Source organism: Trachypithecus francoisi, unplaced genomic scaffold, assembly GCF_009764315.1.
Source record: "Trachypithecus francoisi isolate TF-2019V2 unplaced genomic scaffold, Tfra_2.0 Lachesis_group7, whole genome shotgun sequence".
NCBI classification, from domain to species: Eukaryota; Metazoa; Chordata; class Mammalia; order Primates; family Cercopithecidae; genus Trachypithecus; species Trachypithecus francoisi.
Genome location: NW_022681472.1, coordinates 41,349,627 through 41,361,364, shown reverse-complemented (window position 1 = coordinate 41,361,364; position 11,738 = coordinate 41,349,627). Strand labels below are relative to the sequence as shown.

At 49.6% G+C, this 11,738-nt stretch overlaps 1 pseudogene; it reads right to left on the bottom strand.

The window, feature by feature from the left end:
• Positions 1 to 1,548: 1,548 nt before the first annotated feature.
• LOC117079052 lies at positions 1,549 to 3,733 on the bottom strand (annotated as a pseudogene).
• Between the last annotated feature and the right edge of the window lie 8,005 nt (positions 3,734 to 11,738).

The following is an 11,738-nucleotide window of genomic DNA, read 5'->3' as shown; positions in this document are numbered from 1 at the left end:
TAGCTGGATTTTGTCATTCCACAATGTATACGTATATGAAACCTCGTGTTGAACGTCATAAACATATGTAATTTTTATTTTCAACTGAAAATTAAAATTTACAATTTAAGTAAATTACAAAAATTTAAAGAAATAACGCACAACAACAACAACAACAACAAAGACCTTTATTTATGAAATCTCCACAGAAGGAGTCTACGTTGTAAAGGAAAATAAAATTCCAGCAACGGTCAAATCAATCAGAAATGCCCTACTTGAGCGCTTTCCTCAATTTGTCTGACAGAGTGGAAATCCAGTTCTTCACTAAGTCATTGTTCTGGAACAGGGTGTGTTTGTATCGTGTGTGGGGGCTCATATGCAAATTAAAATAACAGAAATGTAAGCATTCAAATTATCAGTTTACCTTAGTTAGGTACACATACACACACAGGCACACCTCCCCCCCACCCCCCACCCCCCGCCAGCCGCAAGCACACACAGGCGCATAAAATCAGCCCCTCCACCAAAACTAGCTACTTAGTGTCTCATCTCTCATTGAAGATTCAAAATGGAGACATGGATTTAGAGAGGCCTGATGGTTCATTCTCTCCTGGAGCCCGGTGGAAGTTGCCTGACTGCTTCAGACATTGTAATTGGTTGGTTGTGTGGAAGAATCCACTTTGACTCTCACCATACACACTCCAGGGAAGTCAGGTAGTGCAGCGGCCAGAGCAGGGGCTCTGCAGCCAGGCTGCCTGCACCTGACTTGTAGCTAGGATACCTCGGATAAACTGCTTAACGCTTGTGCTTCAGTTTCCTCATCTGTAAAATGGGGATGAGAACGCTCTCTCTCTCACAACTATGATGAGGACTAACTGGGTTAATAGGTGCAAAGTACCAAGTACAAAATAAAGCCACCAGCGCTCCTCACAGTCAGGAGCATTTGGCGAAGGTGAAGACGCATGGCTTCTTTAGGTATGAAATTCAGCTTTATTTACCTAGCCTTTGGGTTGTTCCAAGGATTAAGGACACAGTGTTCACGAATTCCCATTATAAGCTATTATAAGAAGGAAAGATAGTTAACATGAATGGAATACCTACTATGTGCGATTGTTTCAAGGCTTGCCATGTGTTGCTTCATTCATTCCTCACCGTGAGGTTATGATCACACTCTAAAGATAAAAACGTAGAAGCACCAAGACGTCCTTTGTCCAATAGGACAAAGCCAGTAGGTGGTGGAAGTTGAATTGGAACCCAGATGTGTAATTCCAGAGCCCGAGTGCTTCACCCACCCCAGCGTGGTGCCTCTAGAGAAAAAGGTAAGGGCACAGTGAGAGGCCAGTGCCATTCCGTTGTTTTGAAGTTCTTTGATATTTAAGAAAGAAATTCATAGAGACATTGCTTCTCTGCCTGCCCCCGGGGGGGGGAAAACTCGGGTGGGGGAGGAGAGGTTGAGAAAGCCCCACAGAAGAGGAAGAGGCCCAGGAGGGAAGACTGGCAGGAGGCTGGCGGGCCAGGGGGCTGGCTTTGTTCTCAGAGACCACGGAAGTCCAGGTGGGCTGAGGGAGGCTAGCGGCGGAAGGACAGAGGTCTGGGAGGGGCAGAGGGATGGGGACAGGCGCCAGGGACCGCGGCAGGGACTCCGGGGCCTGGGAGTCGGGGCTCGGGGCTCGGAGAGGCGATTGGCGGAAGGATGGAGGTCTGGGAGGGGCAGAGGGATGGGGACAGTCGCGAGGGGCCGCGGCAGGGACTCCGGGGGACTGGGAGTCGGGGGTCGGGGTTCGTCTTGGCTTTTCGCCCTCTCCTGCACAACCGGCTGCTCCGGTTTTTGTCGGTTTGCCCCCCGGTGGACAGGGTTAGCTCTCGGGAGCGATGGCAGTTCCACAGTTGGTCTGTGTGGAAGAATCCACCTTGACCACTTTTTCTTCCGTTCTTGTGGAAGTTGTGGCAGAGGCCTGCGGCTGAGGACAGGCCAGGGCGGCGGGAGAGGCGGACGGGTGGCTTCGCTGGATCCCGGCGCGCTCTCGGACCTTCCACATCACCAGCTGCAGGCAGGCGTTTGCGTCCTGGCCGGAGTCGTGCCCGTCCTGGCTGTCCTGGATGATCTGTCCTAGGTAGTCGGCCGAGAGATTCCTTAGGGAGCGCTTGTAGGGGAGACCCAGGTAGTGCGGGAAGAGCACCGCCGTGTCCACCACGGTGCTGTGGATCAGCTTCAGGGCCAGCAGGTCGCTCTCCAGGCTGTGCCCGATGAGGATGGTTTGGGCGCTGAAAAAGCTCAGCAGGATGGCTTGGACTTTCGGCAACGTGATGCTGGTCTGGGCGACGTCGGCCTCGGTCACGCCGGAAAACCTGGTGTTGTAGTCCACGATCTCGTTGTCGGGCTTGACGAAGGTGTCGTACACCACCCGCATGTCGGCGTCCACCACGGTGACACGGGTCAGCTCTAGGCCGTGCGTGGTGTAGCACATCTCACAGTCCAAGGCGTAGATTCCTGGATAAGCGTCTCCGGAAAACTCTTTCTTGAAGGTCTTCACGAAGCCATCCAGGCTCTCCTTGCGGCCGTCCCGCACGTGCTGCTTTGCCACCTGGCAGCCCACGGAGCCAGGAGCAGCTGCACAGCAGGTGTACTGGGTAAGCCGGCCTCCAGCCACTTGGCTGGAGCGGACCCGCCCCCAGTGGTAATAACACACCTGGTCGCGTACACAGCGGCCCGAAGAGGACACCAGGTACTCGGTGCCACAACGGCAGCAGACCTGCGAGAGGAGTCGCCGGCCCCTTCCCCTGGGCAGTGAAGACCAGGGCGCCTCCGGGCCGCTCCGGGTGCGGGAAGGGGTAGCGTTCTCCTTGAGCTGCTCGCGAGTGAGCAGGAAGTCCTGGAGGCGGCTGTACAGAGCGGCCCGGCTGAGGCCGGGCATGGAGCTGGGGGTGAGGCCCTTCAGTCTCTTGAGGGTGTTGAGGACCACATTCAGGTAGACGTTCCTATTGGGGCTGCGGTCGTAGGCCACCTTCTCCTCGTTGAGCGCCTTCTCCTTTGCCTCCTGCTCGGAGGCGCAGAACTGGAGACACTCTTTGGTGAGCAGTTGGAGATAGCCTCGGCGGAGGACGCTGGGGACTCGGCACCCAGACTTTCGGAGGATGATGGGTTTCTTCCAACTCCGTAAGGATGGACGACGGGCGATTCGCTTGGAGCTGTTGGTGGTGGAGGTCTTGTGTGCCATCCCTGACCTGTTGCGCGTCTTCCATGGCTGTCTGCCGACCTCGGAGCCATTGGAGCGTTGGCGGCTGCTGGCCGCCAGGGTTCTCTTGGCATCTGTGGGACCTGTGGCCAAGCAAGGGCTGGGAAAGTGGGCGATCCTCTTCCTCTCCCTGGGGGCTGAGATGCCGACTGCGGGGGGGCTCTCTGTCAGCCTTGGGGCGGCTGGCAGCCGGCAGGCCGATCCCCTCTGCGCAGGGAAGTACCACGCCTCCGTCACCGTCTCGGGCCACTCTGGGGCCACCGCCGGACCGCTATTCTGAGGCTCCGCCTGGATCCCCACAAGCGCTGAGGCCTGGTTGTACATCTGGGGCACCCAGAGCCCGAAGTTCCGGGCAGGCTGATGAGAGGGCAGTGGGAGCTCTGGAGCCTCGAGGGCCAGCTCCTCGGCCACCTTCTTAGCTTCTGGATATCCGGGTGGGAACCAGCAGGGAGCTGTGGCTCTCAACATCTTGCTGCCTTCTGGAGCACCGGCCTGGCTCTGCTGCTCTCCCGACTCGGCGGCTTCAATGAGTGCCGCGGCCGACGCGCCTCGCCTTTATATAGGCACAGGGCAGAGTGGGTGGGACTTCCCCTTGATTAGATTGGCACTTCAATCCAATCACACTAAACCTAATTAATCTTCCACCACGCTGCACCTTGGGAACGCCTCAGAGGGTCTGCTGATGGAATCAACTGGAACTCCTGGTTCCAGCTACCCTTGGGGCCAGGTTGCTTTTCCTGAGTCAGTTAACTGTCCCTGCCAAGCAGTCCTATCACGGCTACTGGTTCTGGGCTACATAGGAGTCAACTGAGCTTCAGGGAGGTTGGTCAACTTGCTCTGGCCCACACAGCACACCAGGCAGCCAGGAGTGGGCCAGCAGACTGCTGCGTGCTGGAGGGCGGGACCTCTCTGGGGTTGCCTTTCCCTGCTCTGTGCACTCCTCCACTGTGGGCAATTTGAGCACAGGAAGCGGACAGCATCCGCTTGTCTCGGAGGACCGGGCCAACGTTCAACACAGGGGGTCTTCAAAAACTTGACGGAACATGGACACTGTGAAAAAACTCTGCATGGATTTCAATTGTTTTGCACTAAAACAAGCTTATACCAACTGGTTATAACCTTTGTGAAGCAGATCCACTCTGAGGCACTAAGAAGGATGACACACCCACTGAAAAGGACTCCTATCAGAGCAAGACGAATTCCGCCAAAAGTGCAACAAAAGCAAACATCAAATTCACGGTGAAGCTTGGGTGGAGGAATGAAGAGTTCACGGATGTTTGATGTAAAGGTTACAAGGACAGTCCCGCAAATAAATCAGCTGTTCACGAAGGTACGGCTTGCTTTAAGAAGAGATGAGAAGATGTTGCAGATGCATCCTGCAGTGGCTCTGAAAACCACTGTGCCCAGATCAGCTTGCACCTGGGAGCCAGAGGTTGTAGTGAGCCAACATCATGCCACTGGACTCCGGCCCGGGTGACGTGAGGGAAGCTGTGTCAAAAAAAGAAGACACACATACCCAATAGAATGCTATTACAAAAAGAAAAAGAAGGGAAACGTGTCATCTGCAAGACGAATGAGCCTAGAGGATGTTGTACTGCGTGAAATGAAGCAGAGGCCGGGCACGGTGGCTCATGCCTCTAATCCCAGTTCCTTGGGATGCCAAGACAGGTGGAGCACTTGAGCCCAGGAGTTCGGGATCAACCTGGGCAACATGGTGAAACCCCATCAATACAACAATGAGCCAGGTGTGTGGTTGGACGCCTGTGGTATTAGCTACTCAGGAGGCTGAAGTGGGAGGATCTCTTGACCGCGGGAGGTGGAGGTGGAGGCCGTGGTGAGCCGTGTTTGTGTCACTGTACTCCAGCCTGGGTGACAGAGTGAGACCCTGCCTGGAAAGATGAATAAATGCGTACTAAAGTTGTAAAGAGCAAGCACGGAAAGACAAATGCCGCATGATCTCACTTCTACGTGGAATCTAAAAAAGTTGAACTCGTGGTTGTAGAGAGCAGAATGGTGGCTAACCGAGGCAGGGGCCGGGGAGGGATTGGGGAGACATTAGTCGAATAATACAGAACTTCAGATGGGCATAGTTCTAGAGATCTATTGAACGGCGTGACAACTACAGTTAAAATCTAAGCATCGTATACTTGAAAATTGCTGTAATGTAGATCGTAAACACGTTCTCATCACAATAAAATACGTATGTGAGGAATGAGTATGCTAATTGGCTGGATTTTGTCATTCCACAATGTATACGTATATGAAACCTCATGTCGAACGCCATAAACATATGTAATTTTTATTTTCAACTGAAAATTAAAATTTACAATTTAAGTCAATGACGAAAATTTAAACAAATAACGCACAACAACAACAAAGACCTTTATTTATGAAATCTCCACAGAAGGGGTCTACGTTGTAAAGGAAATAAAATTCCAGCAACGGTCAAATCAATCAGAAATGCCCTACTTGAGCGCTTTCCTCAATTTGTCTGACAGAGTGGAAATCCAGTTCTTCACTAAGTCATTGTTCTGGAACAGGGTGTGTTTGTATATACGTGTGTGGGGGCTCACATATGCAAATTAAATTAACGGTAATGTCAGCATCAAATTATCAGCTTACTTTAGTTAGATACACATACACACAGGCACACCGCCCCACCCACCCCCAACCCCCCCACCGCATACACACACAGACACAAAAAATCAGCCCCTCCACCAAAACTAGCTACTTAGTCTCTCATCTCTCATTGAAGATTCACAATGGAGACATGGATTTAGAGAGGCCTGATGGTTCATTCTCTCCTGGAGCCCGGTTGGAAGTTGCCTGACTGCTTCAGACATTGTAATTGGTTGGTCTGTGTGGAGGAATCCACTTTGACTCTCACCATACACACTCCTGGGAAGTCAGGTAGTGCAGCAGACAGAGCAGGGGCTCTGCAGCCAGGCTGCCTGCACCTGACTTGTAGCTAGGATACCTCGGATAAACTGCTTAACGCTTGTGCTTCAGTTTCCTCATCTGTAAAATGGGGATGAGAACGCTCTCTCTCTCAACTATGATGAGGACTAACGGGGTTAATAGGTGCAAAATACCAAGTACAAAATAAACAAGCACCAGCGCTCCTCACAGTCAGGAGCATTGGCGCAGGTGAAGACGCATGGCTTCTTTAGGTATAAAATTCAGCTTTATTTACCTAGCCATTGGGTTGTTCCAAGGATTAAGGACACAGTGTTCACGAATTCCCATATAAGCTATTATAAGAAGGAAAGATAGTTAACATGATGGAATACCTACTATGTGCGATTGTTTCAAGGCTTGCCATGTGTTGCTTCATTCATTCCTCACCGTGAGGTTATGATCACACTCTAAAGATAAAAACGTAGAGAAGCACCAAGACGTCCTTTGTCCAAGGACAAAGCCAGTAGGTGGTGGAAGATGAATTGGAACCCAGATGTGTCATTCCAGAGCCCAAGTGCTTCACCCACCCCAGCGTGGTGCCTCTAGAGAAAAACAGGTAAGCGCACAGTGAGAGGCAAGTGCCTTTCCGTTGTTTTGAATTTCTTTGATATTTAAGATGGAAATTCATAGAGACATTGATTCTGTGCCTGCCCCGGGGTGGGGGAAAACTCGGGTGGGGGAGGGGAGGTTGAGAAAGCCCCACAGAAGAGGAAGAGGCCCAGGAGGGAAGACTTGCAGGAGGCTGGCGGGCCAGCGGTCTGGCTTTGTTCTCAGAGACCACGGAAGTCCAGGTGGGCTGAGGGAGGCTAGGGGTGGAAGGACAGAGGTCTGGGAGGGGCAGAGGGATGGGGACAGGGGCTAGGGACCGCGGCAGGGACTCGGGGGCCTTGGTGTGGGGGCTCGGGGCTCGGGGAGGCGACTGGCGGAAGGACAGAAGTCTGGGAGGGACACGGGATGGGGACAGTCGGGAGGGGCCGCGGCAGGGAGGTACGGCTTGTTTTAAGAAGAGATGAGAAGATATTGCAGATGCATCCTGCAGTGGCTCTGAAAACCACTGTGCCCAGATCAGCTTGCACCTGGGAGCCAGAGGTTGTAGTGAGCCAACATCATGCCACTGGACTCCGGCCCGGGTGACGTGAGGGAAGCTGTGTCAAAAAAGAAGACACACATACCCAATAGAATGCTATTACAAAAAGAAAAAGAAGGGAAACGTGTCATCTGCAAGACGAATGAGCTAGAGGATGTTGTACTGCGTGAAATGAAGCAGAGGCCGGGCACGGTGGCTCATGCCTCTAATCCCAGTTCCTTGGGATGCCAAGACAGGTGGAGCACTTGAGCCCAGGAGTTCGGGATCAACCTGGGCAACATGGTGAAACCCCATCAATACAACAATGAGCCAGGTGTGGTGTTGGACGCTGTGGTATTAGCTACTCAGGAGGCTGAAGTGGGAGGATCTCTTGACCGCGGGAGGTGGAGGTGGAGGCCGTGGTGAGCCGTGTTTGTGTCACTGTACTCCAGCCTGGGTGACAGAGTGAGACCCTGTCTGGAAAGATGAATAAATGCGTACTAAAGTTGTAAGAGCAAGCACGGAAAGACAAATGCCGCATGATCTCACTTCTACGTGGAATCTAAAAAAGTTGAACTCGTGGTTGTAGAGAGCAGAATGGTGGCTAACCGAGGCAGGGGCCGGGGAGGGATTGGGGAGACATTAGTCGAATAATACAGAACTTCAGATGGGCATAGTTCTAGAGATCTATTGAACGGCGTGACAACTACAGTTAAAAACTAAGCATCGTATACTTGAAAATTGCTGTAAGTGTAGATCGTAATCACGTTCTCATCACAATAAAATATGTATGTGAGGAAATGAGTATGCTAATTGGCTGGATTTTGTCATTCCACAATGTATACGATATGAACCTCATGTTGAACGCCATAAACATATGTAATTTTTACTTTCAACTGAAAATTAAAATTTACAATTTAAGTAAATACAAAAATTAAAGAATAACGCACAACACAACAACAACAAAGACCTTTATTTATGAAATCTCCACAGAAGGAGTCTACGTTGTAAAGGAAATAAAATTCCAGCAATGGTAAAATCAATCAGAAATGCCCTACTTGAGCGCTTTCCTCAATTGTCTGACAGAGTGGAAATCCAGTTCTTCACTAAGTCATTGTTCTGGAACAGGGTGTGTTTGTATATCCTGTGTGGGGGCTCATATATGCAAATTAAATAACGGTAAGGTAAGCATTCAAATTATCAGTTTACCTTAGTTAGGTACACATACACACACAGGCAACCCTCCCCCCCACCCCCCCACCCCCCGCCACCGCAAGCACACACAGGCGCATAAAATCAGCCCCTCCACCAAAACTAGCTACTTAGTGTCTCATCTCTCATTGAAGATTCAAAATGAGACATGGATTTAGAGAGGCCTGATGGTTCATTCTCTCTGGAGCCCGGTTGGAAGTTGCCTGACTGCTTCAGACATTGTAATTGGTTGGTCTGTGTGGAAGAATCCACTTTGACTCTCACCATACACACTCCAGGGAAGTCAGGTAGTGCAGCGGCCAGAGCAGGGGCTCTGCAGCCAGGCTGCCTGCACCGGACTTGTAGCAGGTTACCTCGGATAAACTGCTTAACGCTTGTGCTTCAGTTTCCTCATCTATAAAATGGGGATGAGAACGCAATCTCTCTCACACTATGATGAGGACTAACTGGGTTAATAGGTGCAAGTACCAAAATTTCAGATGGGCATAGTTCTAGAGATCTATTGAACGGCATGACAACTACAGTTAATACTAGCATCGTATACTTGCAAATTGCTGTAAGTGTAGATCATAAGCATGTTCTCATCACAATAAATATATGTGAGGAAATGAGTATGTTAATTAGCTGGATTTTGTCATTCCACAATGTATACGTATATGAAACCTCGTGTTGAACGTCATAAACATTGTAATTTTATTTTCAACTGAAAATTAAAATTTACAATTTAAGTAAATTACAAAAATTTAAAGAAATAACGCACAACAACACAACAACAAAGACCTTATTTATGAAATCTCCACAAGGAGTCTACGTTGTAAGGAAATAAAATTCCAGCAACGAAAATCAATCAGAAATGCCCTACTTGAGCGCTTTCCTCATTTCTCTGACAGAGTGGAAATCCAGTTCTTCACTAAGTCATTGTTCTGGAACAGGGTGTGTTTGTATATCCGTGTGTGGGGGCTCATATATGCAAATTAAATTAACGGTAAGGTAAGCATTCAAATTATCAGTTTACCTTAGTTAGGTACACATACACACACAGGCACACCTCCTCCCCCCCCCCCACCCCCGCCAACCGCAAGCACACACAGGCGCATAAAATCAGCCCCTCCACCAAAACTAGCTACTTAGTGTCTCATCTCTCATTGAAGATTCAAAATGGAGACATGGATTTAGAGAGGCCTGATGGTTCATTCTCTCTGGAGCCCGGTTGGAAGTTGCCTGACTGCTTCAGACATTGTAATTGGTTGGTCTGTGTGGAAGAATCCACTTTGACTCTCACCATACACACTCCAGGGAAGTCAGGTAGTGCAGCGGCCAGAGCAGGGGCTCTGCAGCCAGGCTGCCTGCACGGACTTGTAGCTAGGTTACCTCGGATAAACTGCTTAACGCTTGTGCTTCAGTTTCCTCATCTATAAAATGGGGATGAGAACGCAATCTCTCTCACAACTATGATGAGGACTAACTGGGTTAATGGTGCAAAGTACCAAAATTTCAGATGGGCATAGTTCTAGAGATCTATTGAACGGCATGACAACTACAGTTAATAACTAAGCATCGTATACTTGAAAATTGCTGTAAGTGTAGATCATAACATGTTCTCATCACAATAAAATAGTATGTGAGGAAATGAGTATGTTAATTAGCTGGATTTTGTCATTCCACAATGTATACGTATATGAAACCTCGTGTTGAACGTCATAAACTATGTAATTTTATTTTCAACTGAAAATTAAAATACAATTTAAGTAATTTAAATTAAGAAATAACGAAAAACAACAACAACAACAAGACCTTTATTTATGAAATCTCCACAGAAGGAGTCTACGTTGTAAAGGAAAATAAAATTCCAGCAACGGTCAAATCAATCAGAAATGCCCTACTTGAGCGCTTTCCTCAATTTGTCTGACAGAGTGGAAATCCAGTTCTTCACTAAGTCATTGTTCTGGAACAGGGTGTGTTTGTATATCGTGTGTGGGGGCTCACATATGCAAATTAAATTACGGTAATGTCAGCATTCAATTATCAGCTTACTTTAGTTAGATACACATACACACAGGCACACCGCCCACCACCCCCAATGCCACCGCATACACACACAGACACAAAAAATCAGCCCTCCACCAAAACTAGCTACTTAGTCTCTCATCTCTCATTGAAGATTCACAATGGAGACATGGATTTAGAGAGGCCTGATGGTTCATTCTCTCCTGGAGCCCGGTTGGAAGTTGCCTGACTGCTTCAGACATTGTAATTGTTGGTCTGTGTGGAGGAATCCACTTTGACTCTCACCATACACACTCCTGGGAAGTCAGGTAGTGCAGCAGAGAGCAGGGGCTCTGCAGCCAGGCTGCCTGCACCTGACTTGTAGCTAGGATACCTCGGATAAACTGCTTAACGCTTGTGCTTCAGTTTCCTCATCTGTAAAATGGGGATGAGAACGCTCTCTCTCACAACTATGATGAGGACTAACTGGGTTAATAGGTGCAAAATACCAAGTACAAAATAACAAGCCACCAGCGCTCCTCACAGTCAGGAGCATTGGCGCAGGTGAAGACGCATGGCTTCTTTAGGTATAAAATTCAGCTTTATTTACCTAGCCATTGGGTTGTTCCAAGGATTAAGGACACAGTGTTCACGAATTCCCATTATAAGCTATTATAAGAAGGAAAGATAGTTAACATGAATGGAATACCTACTACGTGCGATTGTTTCAAGGCTTGCCATGTGTTGCTTCATTCATTCCTCACCGTGAGGTTATGATCACACTCTAAAGATAAAAACGTAGAAGCACCAAGACGTCCTTTGTCCAATAGGACAAAGCCAGTAGGTGGTGGAAGATGAATTGGAACCCAGATGTGTAATTCCAGAGCCCAAGTGCTTCACCCACCCCAGCGTGGTGCCTCTAGAGAAAAACAGGTAAGCGCACAGTGAGAGGCAAGTGCCTTTCCGTTGTTTTGAATTTCTTTGATATTTAAGATGGAAATTCATAGAGACATTGATTCTGTGCCTGCCCCGGGGGTGGGGGAAAACTCGGGTGGGGGAGGGGAGGTTGAGAAAGCCCCACAGAAGAGGAAGAGGCCCAGGAGGGAAGACTTGCAGGAGGCTGGCGGGCCAGGGGTCTGGCTTTGTTCTCAGAGACCACGGAAGTCCAGGTGGGCTGAGGGAGGCTAGGGGTGGAAGGACAGAGGTCTGGGAGGGGCAGAGGGATGGGGACAGGGGCTAGGGACCGCGGCAGGGACTCGGGGGCCTTGGTGTGGGGGCTCGGGGCTCGGGGAGGCGACTGG